The sequence below is a fragment of the Sebastes umbrosus genome, unplaced genomic scaffold, assembly GCF_015220745.1.
Source record: "Sebastes umbrosus isolate fSebUmb1 unplaced genomic scaffold, fSebUmb1.pri scaffold_127_arrow_ctg1, whole genome shotgun sequence".
NCBI lineage: Eukaryota > Metazoa > Chordata > Actinopteri > Perciformes > Sebastidae > Sebastes > Sebastes umbrosus.
In genome coordinates this window covers 61,721-76,524 of record NW_023618455.1, presented here as the reverse complement: position 1 = coordinate 76,524, position 14,804 = coordinate 61,721, and the positions used below count along the sequence as shown (strand labels likewise).

At 39.7% G+C, this 14,804-nt stretch overlaps 1 long non-coding RNA gene across 1 annotated transcript; it reads right to left on the bottom strand.

Annotated features, from left to right (window-relative positions):
• Positions 1-2,641: 2,641 nt before the first annotated feature.
• On the bottom strand, positions 2,642-14,433 carry LOC119484265. Its single transcript, XR_005205935.1, has 4 exons — positions 14,198-14,433; positions 10,373-10,465; positions 3,317-3,374; positions 2,642-2,688 (listed from the first exon to the last, which is right to left on the bottom strand). It is a non-coding gene; the product is annotated as an uncharacterized LOC119484265 (long non-coding RNA).
• Between the last annotated feature and the right edge of the window lie 371 nt (positions 14,434-14,804).

The following is a 14,804-nucleotide window of genomic DNA, read 5'->3' as shown; positions in this document are numbered from 1 at the left end:
ACACGACGTCACCGCGGGGATGACGGTAGGCACCGACGTCACACGGAACCATCGGTACCACGACGTCACCGCGGGGATGACAGTACCGGGCCAATGTCTTGTTTGTTTGACCAGCAGTTTCAAATGACTTTACTGAGATATAAAACAGATAACATCAAACTCACTGAAGAAGCTGGAATGGGAGAATATTCAGCATTTGTTTAACAAGAACTATTATTATTATTATTATTTATTGATTAGTCGCTGATTGATTTTCAGTGGATCAACTATTGGAATGAATGTTGCAGCTGTAGAAGACTTACAGGTTGACTTTCTGAAGACTAAGGATGTATTTAAAGAAGGTGACTGTAACCCTGCTGCACCTCCACACACACACCAACACACTCTCAGACGGGTTCAACTGGTTCAGTCTGGAGTCAGACCAGTTCAACTGACTGACTCACCTGTTGGAGAACAGACCAGTTCAACTGACTGACTCACCTGCTGGAGAACAGACCAGTTCAACTGACTGATATCCAGTCAGTCTCTACATCCACCAACAGTTCACAGCTCCTAAAGCTTACTGGCTGTTTAATCTGTACCACACTGTGACACGTTACCCAGCATGCCTCTGTCCTCTGACGCGTTACCCAGCATGCCTCTGTCAACACATTGTTGATCAGTTCTATAGTGTAAATATTAAAGATATATTGATCTCTACTTGTTGATCAGTTCTATAGTGTAAATATTAAAGATATATTGATCTCTTACTTGTTGATCAGTTGTTATAGTGTAAATATTAAAGATATATTGATCTCTTACTTGTTGATCAGTTGTTATAGTGTAAATATTAAAGATATATTGATCTCTTACTTGTTGATCAGTTCTATAGTGTAAATATTAAAGATATATTGATCTCTTACTTGTTGATCAGTTGTTATAGTGTAAATATTAAAGATATATTGATCTCTTACTTGTTGATCAGTTGTTATAGATGTAAATATTAAAGATATATTGATCTCTTACTTGTTGATCAGTTCTATAGTGTAAATATTAAAGATATATTGATCTCTTACTTGTTGATCAGTTGTTATAGATGTAAATATTAAAGATATATTGATCTCTTACTTGTGATCAGTTGTTATAGATGTAAATATTAAAGATATATTGAACTCTTACTTGTTGATCAGTTGTTGCTGCAGGTTGCTGATCTTTTTCTTGGCTCTCTGAAGAGCAAACTGAACATCTTCAGCTCTGCTGCCGATGATGAAGCTGCTGGACGCCATCAACACACCTTCACCTCACGGAAAACACACCTGACCGTCTCCATGACAACCAGTACACTCTACACCAGCTCCCAACTCTCCTGGCTGTGATTGGTGACAGCCAGAGACGTGAACCATCAGCAGTTAAATATTGATGAGCTTAAGGCTCAGGTGACTCAGTGGTGGGCACACTACCAACGTCAGGAGCGCTTGGCAGCTGAGTCGCGTGGTGTCAGCTGCGTTTCTGCTGCTGCTGTCAGCCTTTCTTTCTGCATAGAGTTTGTCTTTTAATGGTCATTTAACTTCACGATAAATGGGATTTATATTATTTTAGACAGAGAAAGGTTCAGTAACGTGTGGTAATTAGTAAATAATAGTAATAATCCACAATTAAAACTCCGTACTATATTCATTCATTGAGCTCATCCAAGTCACTGCATGTTCTACATCACGTGTCGGCACATATTTCAGAATAAAAGCCTCGTGTTAACAAATGAAGGGAATTCTGTGCCACAGAAAAAACATTTGAGGGCTTTTATTTTGAAATGAAAAGCAGGAAGTGTTGATTTAAACCCCAACCTTTATCATACATGGAGCTCTCCAAGTCACTGTGTGTTCCACAGCACTGATTGCTCATATTTCAGAATAAAAGCCTTGTGTTAACAAATGAAGGGATTCTGTCCATAGAAAAAAACACATGAGGGCTTTATTTTGAAATGAAAGCAGGAAGTGTTGATTTAAAAATCAGTCTTTACTTTTTTCATCTCCGTAACATATTCTACAGACAGATCTGTAAACTGTAGTGAAGTCATGCTGTATGAAGTTAATATTCAGTCAATAGATCACCTTCCTGTCTCTTGCAGCTGAGAGACGCGCGGCTTCGCGTGAAAATAGGCGAGACCTATATTCTATAAAATAGACGCGCGTCTCATGCGGGCAGTGTGGTCCACTCTAACTTGTTAACATGGGACGGCGAAATAAAAACAACACGCCAACGCAGGCCGCCACGCAGCCGCCACGCAGCCGCAATGCAGTCCGCAACGCAGCTGCCACGCAGCTGCACGCAGCTGCCACGCGCTCATGCTCTGACGACCACCACCTTCAGACTCAGAGTCAGCTGTTAAAGAAGGAAAGATAAACCTGACTAATCAATGAGCAGTGACATCACACTGAGGGGCTGCTCTGATTGTCAGATTCCTATCATGAAGACAGCGGTGACACATTTAATGATCAGTTGTCTTTATTCGTCATCATCAAATCATTAACTGTCCTCATGGTTTCTGCGTCTCAGCGTCCTGCAGCAGTTTGTCCAGCAGGACGACATTCACAGACTATGTTTCATCCAACTGTCCATTCAGGTGGAAGACGGGTATGTCCCACCTGTACCTGTCCCACCAACACACTGTTCCTCTGGAAGACATGATGTCCACCGCTGCCGGACAAACTGGAGAGAGACCGACAGGGGGGCAGAGAGAGAGAGAGACAGGTCAGGAGACATGAGAGAGACAGAGAGACAGAGAGAGAGAGAGACAGGTCAGAGACAGATGGGAGATACAGAGAGGACAGATGGAGAGACAGATAGGTCAGAGACAATAGAGAGAGACAGGTCAGAGACATAGAGAGAGACAGTCAAGACAGATGGGAGACGAGAGACAGAGAGACAGAGAGAGAGACAGGTGAGACAGATGGAGAGACAGAGAGACAGAGAGAGAGAGAGACACAGAGAGAGACAGAGAGACAGGTGAGACACAGAGAGAGACAGAGAGAGACAGGTGAGACACAGAGAGACAGGTGAGACACAGAGAGAGACAGGTGAGACACAGAGAGAGACAGAGAGACAGAGAGAGAGAGAGACAGGTCAGAGACATGGAGAGAGACAGGTGAGACAGATGGAGAGACAGAGAGATAGAGAGAGAGAGAGACAGGTCAGAGACATGGAGAGAGACAGGTGAGACAGATGGAGAGACAGAGAGACAGAGAGAGAGAGAGAGAGACAGGTCAGAGACATGGAGAGAGACAGGTGAGACAGATGGAGAGACAGAGAGGTATCAGTGAGCTGAAATGTGTCTCACTCGGTGTCTGAAGGGTTTCCAGCTCTTCTTTAGCTTCATCACACAGAGGACACGGATCCTACAGAAGACAGAGAGGACAGAGAGGACAGAGGGGACAGAGGGACAGAGGGACAGAGGGACAGAGGGGACAGAGGGGACAGAGGGACAGAGGGGACAGAGGGACAGAGAGGGACAGAGGGGACAGAGAGGACAGAGGGGACAGAGAGAAGAGAAGACAGAGAAGACAGAGAAGACAGGGACGACAGAGAAGACGGGGAAGACAGAGAAGACAGAGACGACAGAGAAGACAGTGACGACAGAGAAGACAGAGAAGACAGGATTTAATACAGTGAAGACATCTGAATCATGAACGTTGTATTGCTTCCTTTATTAAAACTAAAATTAATGAACAAAAACATTCAAACTGAACTTTAATGAATGAAGCTTTAAAATATATAAAAAAATAAATACAATGTGTATATAATCAATATAATCAAAGAGTCAGAGTGGGTAGAGTAGAAACAGTAGATACGAGGTTACCTTAGTAAATAGAGTCAGAGTGGGTAGAGTAGAAAACAGTAGATACCAGGTTACCTTAGTAAAATAGAGTCAGAGTGGGTAAAGCAGTAGAAACAGTAGAATACCAGGTTACCTTAGTAAATAGAGTCAGAGTGGGTAAAGTAGAAACAGTAGATACGAGGTTACCTTAGTAAATAGAGTCAGAGTGGGTAAAGTAGAAACAGTAGATACCAGGTTACCTTAGTAAATAGAGTCAGAGTGGGTAAAGCAGTAGAAACAGTAGATACGAGGTTACCTTAGTAAATAGAGTCAGAGTGGGTAAAGTAGAAACAGTAGATACGAGGTTACCTTAGTAAATAGAGTCAAAGTGGGTAAGCAGTAGAAACAGTAGATACCGGGTTACCTTAGTAAATAGAGTCCAAGTGGGTAAAGTAGAAACAGTAGATACCAGGTTACCTTAGTAAATAGAGTCAGAGTGGGTAAGCAGTAGAAACAGTAGATACGAGGTTACCTTAGTAAATAGAGGTCAGAGTGGGTAAAGTAGAAACAGTAGATACGAGGTTACCTTAGTAAATAGAGTCAGAGTGGGTAGAGTAGAAACAGTAGATACGAGGTTACCTTAGTAAATAGAGTCAGAGTGGGTAAAGTAGAAACAGTAGATACGAGGTTACCTTAGTAAATAGAGTCAGAGTGGGTAGAGTAGAAACAGTAGATACGAGGTTACCTTAGTAAATAGAGTCAGAGTGGGTAGAGTAGAAACAGTAGATACGAGGTTACCGTAGTAAATAGAGTCAGAGTGGGTAAAGCAGTAGAAAACAGTAGATACGAGGTTACCTTAGTAAATAGAGTCAAAGTGGGTAAAGCAGTAGAAACAGTAGATACCGGGGTTACCTTAGTAAATAGAGTCAGAGTGGGTAAAGTAGAAACAGTAGATACCAGTTACCTTAGTAAATAGAGTTCAGAGTGGGTAAAGCAGTAGAAACAGTAGATACGAGGTTACCTTAGTAAATAGAGTCAGAGTGGGTAAAGTAGGAAACAGTAGATACGAGGTTACCTTAGTAAATAGAGTCAGAGTGGGTAGAGTAGAAACGTAGATACGAGGTTACCGTAGTAAATAGAGTCAGAGTAGGTAAAGTAGAAACAGTAGATACCAGGTTACCTTAGTAAATAGAGTCAGAGTGGGTAAAGTATAAACAGTAGATACGAGGTTACCTTAGTAAATAGAGTCAGAGTGGGTAAAGTAGAAACAGGAGATACGAGGGTTACCTTAGTAAATAGAGTCAGAGTGGGTAAGCGTAGAAACAGTAGATACGAGGTTACCGTAGTAAATACAGTCAGAGTGGGTAAAGCAGTAGAAACAGTAGATACCAGGTTACCTTAGTAAATAGAGTCAGAGTGGGTAAGTAGAAACAGTAGATACCAGGTTACCTTAGTAAATAGAGCCAGAGTTTGTAAAGTAGAAACAGTAGATACCAGGTTACCTTAGTAAATAGAGTCAAAGTGGGTAAAGCAGTAGAAACAGTAGATACGAGGTTACCGTAGTAAATAGAGTCAGAGTGGGTAAAGTAGAAACAGTGATACCAGGTTACCTTAGTAAATAGAGTCAGAGTGGGTAAAGTAGAAACAGTAGATACGAGGTTACCTTAGTAAATAGAGTCAGAGTGGGTAAAGTAGAAACAGTAGATACGAGGTTACCTTAGTAAATAGAGTCAGAGTGGGTAAAGTAGAAACAGGAGATACGAGGTTACCGTAGTAAATAGAGTCAGAGTGGGTAAAGTAGAAACAGTAGATACCAGGTTACCTTAGTAAATAGAGTCAGAGTGGGTAAAGTAGAAACAGTAGATACGAGGTTACCTTAGTAAATAGAGTCAGAGTGGGTAAAGTAGAAACAGTAGATACCAGGTTACCTTAGTAAATAGAGTCAGAGTGGGTAAAGTAGAAACAGTAGATACCAGGTTACCTTAGTAAATAGAGTCAGAGTGGGTAAAGTAGAAACAGTAGATACCAGGTTACCTTAGTAAATAGAGTCAGAGTGGGTAAAGTAGAAACAGTAGATACCAGGTTACCTTAGTAAATAGAGTCAGAGTGGGTAAAGTAGAAACAGTAGATACCAGGTTACCTTAGTAAATAGAGTCAGAGTGGGTAAAGTAGAAACAGTAGATACCAGGTTACCTTAGTAAATAGTCAGAGTGGGTAAAGTAGAAACAGTAGATACCAGGTTACCGTAGTAAATAGAGTCAGAGTGGGTAAAGCAGTAGAAACAGTAGATACGAGGTTACCTTAGTAAATAGAGTCAGAGTGGGTAAAGTAGAAACAGTAGATACCAGGTTACCATAGTAAATAGAGTCAGAGTGGGTAAAGTAGAAACAGTAGATACGAGGTTACCTTAGTAAATAGAGTCAGAGTGGGTAAAGTAGAAACAGTAGATACCAGGTTACCTTAGTAAATAGAGTCAGAGTGGGTAAAGTAGAAACAGTAGACACAAGGTTACCGTAGTAAATAGAGTCAGAGTGGGTAAAGTAGAAACAGTAGATACGAGGTTACCTTAGTAAATAGAGTCAGAGTGGGTAAAGCAGTAGAAAATGTAGATACGAGGTTACCTTAATAAATAGAGTCAAAGTGGGTAGAGCAGTAGAAACAGTAGATACCAGGTTACCTTAGTAAATAGAGTCAGAGTGGGTAAAGTAGAAACAGTAGATACGAGGTTACCTTAGTAAATAGAGTCAGAGTGGGTAAAGCAGTAGAAACAGTAGATACGAGGTTACCTTAGTAAATAGAGTCAGAGTGGGTAAAGTAGAAACAGTAGATACCAGGTTACCTTAGTAAATAGAGTCAGAGTGGGTAAAGTAGAAACAGTAGATACCAGGTTACCTTAGTAAATAGAGTCAGAGTGGGTAAAGTAGAAACAGTAGATACCAGGTTACCTTAGTAAATAGAGTCAGAGTGGGTAAAGTAGAAACAGTAGATACGAGGTTACCTTAGTAAATAGAGTCAGAGTGGGTAAAGTAGAAACAGTAGATACGAGGTTACCTTAGTAAATAGAGTCAGAGTGGGTAAAGTAGAAACAGTAGATACGAGGTTACCGTAGTAAATAGAGTCAGAGTGGGTAAAGTAGAAACAGTAGATACGAGGTTACCTTAGTAAATAGTCAGAGTGGGTAAAGTAGAAACAGTAGATACAAGGTTACCTTAGTAAATAGAGTCAGAGTGGGTAGAGTAGAAACAGTAGATACCAGGTTACTGTAGTAAATAGAGTCAGAGTGGGTAAAGTAGAAACAGTAGATACGAGGTTACCGTAGTAAATAGAGTCAGAGTGGGTAAAGTAGAAACAGTAGATACGAGGTTACCTTAGTAGATAGAGTCAGAGTGGGTAAAGTAGAAACAGTAGATACGAGGTTACCTTAGTAAATAGAGTCAGAGTGGGTAAAGCAGTAGAAACAGTAGATACCAGGTTACCTTAGTAAATAGAGTCAGAGTGGTGTAAAGTAGAAACAGTAGATACGAGGTTACCTTAGTAAATAGAGTCAGAGTGGGTAAAGTAGAAACAGTAGATACGAGGTTACCTTAGTAAATAGAGTCAGAGTGGGTAAAGTAGAAACAGGAGATACGAGGTTACCTTAGTAAATAGAGTCAGAGTGGGTAAAGTAGAAACAGTAGATACCAGGTTACCTTAGCAAATAGAGTCAGAGTGGGTAAAGCAGTAGAAAATGTAGATACGAGGTTACCTTAGTAAATAGAGTCAAAGTGGGTAGAGCAGTAGAAACAGGAGATACGAGGTTACCTTAGTAAATAGAGTCAGAGTGGGTAGAGCAGTAGAAACAGTAGATACGAGGTTACCTTGGTAAATAGAGTCAGAGTGGGTAAAGTAGAAACAGTAGATACGAGGTTACCTTAGTAAATAGAGTCAGAGTGGGTAAAGCAGTAGAAACAGTAGATACGAGGTTACCTTAGTAAATAGAGTCAGAGTGGGTAAAGTAGAAACAGTAGATACCAGGTTACCTTAGTAAATAGAGTCAGAGTGGTAAAAGTAGAAACAGTAGATACCAGGTTACCTTAGTAAATAGAGTCAGAGTGGGTAAAGTAGAAACAGTAGATACGAGGTTACCTTAGTAAATAGAGTCAGAGTGGTAAAGTAGAAACAGTAGATACCAGGTTACCTTAGTAATAGAGTCAGAGTGGGTAAAGTAGAAACAGTAGATCGAGGTTACCTTAATAAATAGAGTCAGAGTGGGTAAAGTAGAAACAGTAGATACGAGGTTACCTTAGTAAATAGAGTCAGAGTGGGTAAAGTAGAAACAGGAGATACGAGGTTACCGTAGTAAATAGAGTCAGAGTGGGTAAAGTAGAAACAGTAGATACCAGGTTACCTTAGTAAATAGTCAGAGTGGGTAAAGTAGAAACAGTAGATACCAGGTTACCGTAGTAAATAGAGTCAGAGTGGGTAAAGCAGTAGAAACAGTAGATACAAGGTTACCTTAGTAAATAGAGTCAGAGTGGGTAAAGTAGAAACAGTAGATACCAGGTTACCTTAGTAAATAGAGTCAGAGTGGGTAAAGTAGAAACAGTAGATACCAGGTTACCTTAGTAAATAGAGTCAGAGTGGGTAAAGTAGAAATAGTAGACACAAGGTTACCGTAGTAAATAGAGTCAGAGTGGGTAAAGTAGAAACAGTAGATACGAGGTTACCTTAGTAAATAGTCAGAGTGGGTAAAGTAGAAACAGTAGATATCAGGTTACCTTAGTAAATAGAGTCAGAGTGGGTAAAGCAGTAGAAACAGTAGATATGAGGTTACCTTAGTAAATAGAGTCAGAGTGGGTAAAGTAGAAACAGTAGATACCAGGTTACCTTAGTAAATAGAGTCAGAGTGGGTAAAGTAGAAACAGTAGACACAAGGTTACCGTAGTAAATAGAGTCAGAGTGGGTAAAGTAGAAACAGTAGATACGAGGTTACCTTAGTAAATAGAGTCAGAGTGGGTAAAGCAGTAGAAAATGTAGATACCAGGTTACCTTAGTAAATAGAGTCAGAGTGGGTAAAGTAGAAACAGTAGATACGAGGTTACCTTAATAAATAGAGTCAGAGTGGGTAAAGTAGAAACAGTAGATACGAGGTTACCTTAGTAAATAGAGTCAGAGTGGGTAAAGTAGAAACAGGAGATACGAGGTTACCGTAGTAAATAGAGTCAGAGTGGGTAAAGTAGAAACAGTAGATACCAGGTTACCTTAGTAAATAGTCAGAGTGGGTAAAGTAGAAACAGTAGATACGAGGTTACCTTAGTAAATAGAGTCAGAGTGGGTAGAGTAGAAACAGTAGATACGAGGTTACCGTAGTAAATAGAGTCAGAGTGGGTAAAGTAGAAACAGTAGATACGAGGTTACCGTAGTAAATAGAGTCAGAGTGGGTAAGTAGAAACAGTAGATACGAGGTTACCTTAGTAGATAGAGTCAGAGTGGGTAAAGTAGAAACAGTAGATACGAGGTTACCTTAGTAAATAGAGTCAGAGTGGGTAAAGTAGAAACAGTAGATACGAGGTTACCTTAGTAAATAGAGTCAGAGTGGGTAAAGTAGAAACAGTAGATACCAGGTTACCTTAGTAAATAGAGTCAGAGTGGGTAAAGTAGAAACAGTAGATACCAGGTTACCTTAGTAAATAGTCAGAGTGGGTAAAGTAGAAACAGTAGATACCAGGTTACCGTAGTAAATAGAGTCAGAGTGGGTAAAGCAGTAGAAACAGTAGATACAAGGTTACCTTAGTAAATAGAGTCAGAGTGGGTAAAGTAGAAACAGTAGATACCAGGTTACCTTAGTAAATAGAGTCAGAGTGGGTAAAGTAGAAACAGTAGATACCAGGTTACCTTAGTAAATAGAGTCAGAGTGGGTAAAGTAGAAATAGTAGACACAAGGTTACCGTAGTAAATAGAGTCAGAGTGGGTAAAGTAGAAACAGTAGATACGAGGTTACCTTAGTAAATAGTCAGAGTGGGTAAAGTAGAAACAGTAGATATCAGGTTACCTTAGTAAATAGAGTCAGAGTGGGTAAAGCAGTAGAAACAGTAGATATGAGGTTACCTTAGTAAATAGAGTCAGAGTGGGTAAAGTAGAAACAGTAGATACCAGGTTACCTTAGTAAATAGAGTCAGAGTGGGTAAAGTAGAAACAGTAGACACAAGGTTACCGTAGTAAATAGAGTCAGAGTGGGTAAAGTAGAAACAGTAGATACGAGGTTACCTTAGTAAATAGAGTCAGAGTGGGTAAAGCAGTAGAAAATGTAGATACGAGGTTACCTTAGTAAATAGAGTCAAAGTGGGTAGAGCAGTAGAAACAGTAGATACGAGGTTACCTTAGTAAATAGAGTCAGAGTGGGTAAAGTAGAAACAGTAGATACGAGGTTACCTTAGTAAATAGAGTCAGAGTGGGTAAAGCAGTAGAAACAGTAGATACGAGGTTACCTTAGTAAATAGAGTCAGAGTGGGTAAAGCAGTAGAAACAGTAGATACGAGGTTACCTTAGTAAATAGAGTCAGAGTGGGTAAAGCAGTAGAAACAGTAGATACGAGGTTACCTTAGTAAATAGAGTCAGAGTGGGTAAAGCAGTAGAAAGCAGTCTGGAGATACGAGGTTGCAGAGTGGCAGGTCGTCTCAGTAGAAACATGATCTGGAACAGATAAAGACAGTAAAAGACATTAGAAGACAGATATAGACAGTAGAAGACAGTAGAAAACAGGAGAACACAGGAGAACACAGGAGAAAGCAGGAAAGGACAGTAGAAGACAGTAGAAGACAGTAGAGGAAAGTAGAAGACAGTAGAAAACAGTAGAGGAAAGTAGAAGACAGTAGAGGAAAGTAGAAGACAGTAGAAAACAGTAGAAGACAGTAGAAGACAGTAGAAAACAGTAGAGGACAGTAGAAGACAGAAGGCAGTAGAGGACAGTAGAAGACAGTAGAAAACAATAGAGGACAGTAGAAGAGAGTAGAAAACAGTAGAAGACAGTAGAGGACAGTAGAAAAACAGTAGAGGACAGTAGAAGACAGTAGAAAACAGTAGAGGACAGTAGAGGACAGTAGAAAACAGTTTCGGGTTACTGACCTCAAACATCCAGCAAGCTGCCAGCGGACCAATCACAGAGCAGGAGGGATGATGATGAAATATCTCTCAGTACGTCCACAGAGGACGTGACGACGCAAGGACGCGAGGACACGAGGATGAAAGGACGCAACGACGCAAGGACGCGAACATGCAAGTACGCAAGGGCGTAAGGACGTAAAGACGTAAGGACGCGAGGACGTTAGGACCCAAGGACACAAAGGTGTAAGGACACAAGTTTGTTAAGGACTTAAGGACCAATGGATGAGAGGACACACATGAGGAAGAAAGGACACAAGGACCTAAGGACACAAAGACGTGAGGACACTAGGACGTAAAATCACTCTATAATCACTGCTCTACCTCTATAATCACTGCTCCACATCTATAATCACTGCTCTACATCTATAATCACTGCTCTACATCTATAATCACTGCTCTAAATCTATAGAACTGCTCTACATCTATAATCAATGCTCCACATCTATAATCACTGCTCTACATCTATAATCACTGCTCCACATCTATAATCACTGCTCTACATCTATAATCACTGCTCTACATCTATAATCACTGCTCTACATCTATAGAACTAATCTACATCTATAGAACTAATCTACATCTATAGAACTGCTCTACATCTATAATCACTGTTCTACATCTATAGAACTGCTCTACATCTATAATCACTGCTCCACATCTATAATCACTGCTCTACATCTATAATCACTGCTCTACATCTATAGAACTGCTCTACATCTATAATCACTGCTCTACATCTATAGAACTGCTCTACATCTATAATCACTGCTCTACATCTATAATCACTGCTCTACATCTATAATCACTGCTCTACATCTATAGAACTGCTCTACATCTATAATCACTGCTCTACATCTATAATCACTGCTCTACATCTATAGAACTGCTCTACATCTATAATCACTGCTCTACTTCTATAGAACTGCTCTACATCTATAGAACTGCTCTACATCTATAATCACTGCTCTACATCTATAGAGCTGCTCTACATCTATAATCACTGCTCTACATCTATAGAACTGCTCTACATCTATAATCACTGCTCTACATCTATACAGCTGCTCTACTTCTATAGAGCTGCTCTACATCTATAGAGCTGCTCTACTTCTATAGAGCAGCTCTACATCTATAGAGCTGCTCTACATCTATAGAACTGCTCTACATCTATAGAGCTGCTCTACTTCTATAGAGCTGCTCTACATCTATAGAGCTGCTCTACATCTATAGAGCTGCTCTACATCTATAATCACTGCTCTACATCTATAGAACTGCTCTACATCTATAGAACTGCTCTACTTCTATAGAACTGCTCTACATCTATAGAACTGCTCTACATCTATAGAGCTGCTCTACATCTATAATCACTGCTCTACATCTATAGAACTGCTCTACATCTATAGAACTGCTCTACTTCTATAGAACTGCTCTACATCTATAGAACTGCTCTACATCTATAATCACTGCTCCACATCTATAATCACTGCTCTACTTCTATAGAACTGCTCTACATCTATAATCACTGCTCTACATCTATAATCACTGCTCCACATCTATAATCACTGCTCTACTTCTATAGAACTGCTCTACATCTATAGAACTGCTCTACATCTATAATCACTGCTCCACATCTATAATCACTGCTCTACATCTATAATCACTGCTCTACATCTATAATCACTGCTCTACTTCTATAGAACTGCTCTACATCTATAGAACTGCTCTACATCTATAATCACTGCTCTACATCTATAATCACTGCTCTACATCTATAATCACTGCTCCACATCTATAATCACTGCTCTACTTCTATAGAACTGCTCTACATCTATAGAACTGCTCTACATCTATAATCACTGCTCTACTTCTATAGAACTGCTCTACTTCTATAGAACTGCTCTACTTCTATAGAACTGCTCTACATCTATAGAGCTGCTCTACATCTATAGAACTGCTCTACATCTATAGAACTGCTCTACATCTATAATCACTGCTCTACTTCTATAGAACTGCTCTACATCTATAGAGCTGCTCTACATCTATAATCACTGCTCTACATCTATAATCACTGCTCTACTTCTATAGAACTGCTCTACATCTATAGAACTGCTCTACATCTATAATCACTGCTCTACTTCTATAGAACTGCTCTACTTCTATAGAACTGCTCTACATCTATAATCACTGCTCTACATCTATAATCACTGCTCTACTTCTATAGAACTGCTCTACATCTATAGAACTGCTCTACATCTATAATCACTGCTCTACTTCTATAGAACTGCTCTACTTCTATAGAACTGCTCTACATCTATAGAGCTGCTCTACATCTATAGAACTGCTCTACATCTATAATCACTGCTCTACTTCTATAGAACTGCTCTACATCTATAGAGCTGCTCTACATCTATAATCACTGCTCTACTTCTATAGAACTGCTCTACTTCTATAGAACTGCTCTACATCTATAATCACTGCTCTACATCTATAATCACTGCTCTACTTCTATAGAACTGCTCTACATCTATAGAACTGCTCTACATCTATAATCACTGCTCTACTTCTATAGAACTGCTCTACTTCTATAGAACTGCTCTACATCTATAGAGCTGCTCTACATCTATAGAACTGCTCTACATCTATAATCACTGCTCTACTTCTATAGAACTGCTCTACATCTATAGAGCTGCTCTACATCTATAATCACTGCTCTACATCTATAGAGCTGCTCTACATCTATAGAACTGCTCTACTTCTATAGAACTGCTCTACATCTATAGAGCTGCTCTACATCTATAATCACTGCTCTACATCTATAGAGCTGCTCTACATCTATAGAACTGCTCTACTTCTATAGAACTGCTCTACTTCTATAGAACTGCTCTACTTCTATAGAACTGCTCTACTTCTATAGAACTGCTCTACATCTATAGAACTGCTCTACTTCTATAGAACTGCTCTACATCTATAGAGCTGCTCTACATCTATAGAGCTGCTCTACATCTATAGAACTGCTCTACATCTATAGAACTGCTCTACTTCTATAGAACTGCTCTACTTCTATAGAACTGCTCTACATCTATAGAGCTGCTCTACATCTATAGAGCTGCTCTACATCTATAGAACTGCTCTACATCTATAGAGCTGCTCTACATCTATAGAGCTGGCCGTGGTTCGGTAAAGGGAGGAAGCCGGTGCTCCTGTTGTTAGCCTGTTAGCAGTTAGCATGTTAGCATGTTTAGACCAGAACCGGTAAAAACTCACCTAGTTCCGTTGAGCAGTCCCGGTTCCGGTTCTGTCCCGGTTCCGGTTCTGTCCCGGAGGAAACCCCGCAGAGTTCTTCTGGTTCCGGTTGTTTAATAAAGTTTAATAAAGTTTTGATGAAGTTTAAAACGACCCGAATCAGCTGCTTCTTCTTCTGCTGCTGCTGCTGCTGCTTCTTCTGTGGTGTTTAACGGTAGCTTCCAGGCCTGCTGTTTCTCTACCGCCACCGTCTGGACTCAGTTAGTCCTGCTGGGACTGCTCCTCCAGACACTCACTGGTTTCACTGGTTTCACTGGTTTCACATACACACTTTATTAATGACGACATTATTAATGGATAAACTAACAGACAGTAATATTATTAAGGTATAATTTGGTTATCTATCACTGCACAGTTTAAGGAATAAAAAATCTAAAAATTAAATATGTTTTGTATTTAGTTGGAGAAAATCAGGACTTAGTCAAATACCATTGGGTACATATAATATTATGTTACATTACATTACATTATATTATATTATATTATATTATATTATATTACATTAAATTATATTATATTATATTACATTACATTACATTACATTACATTATATTACATTACATTACAT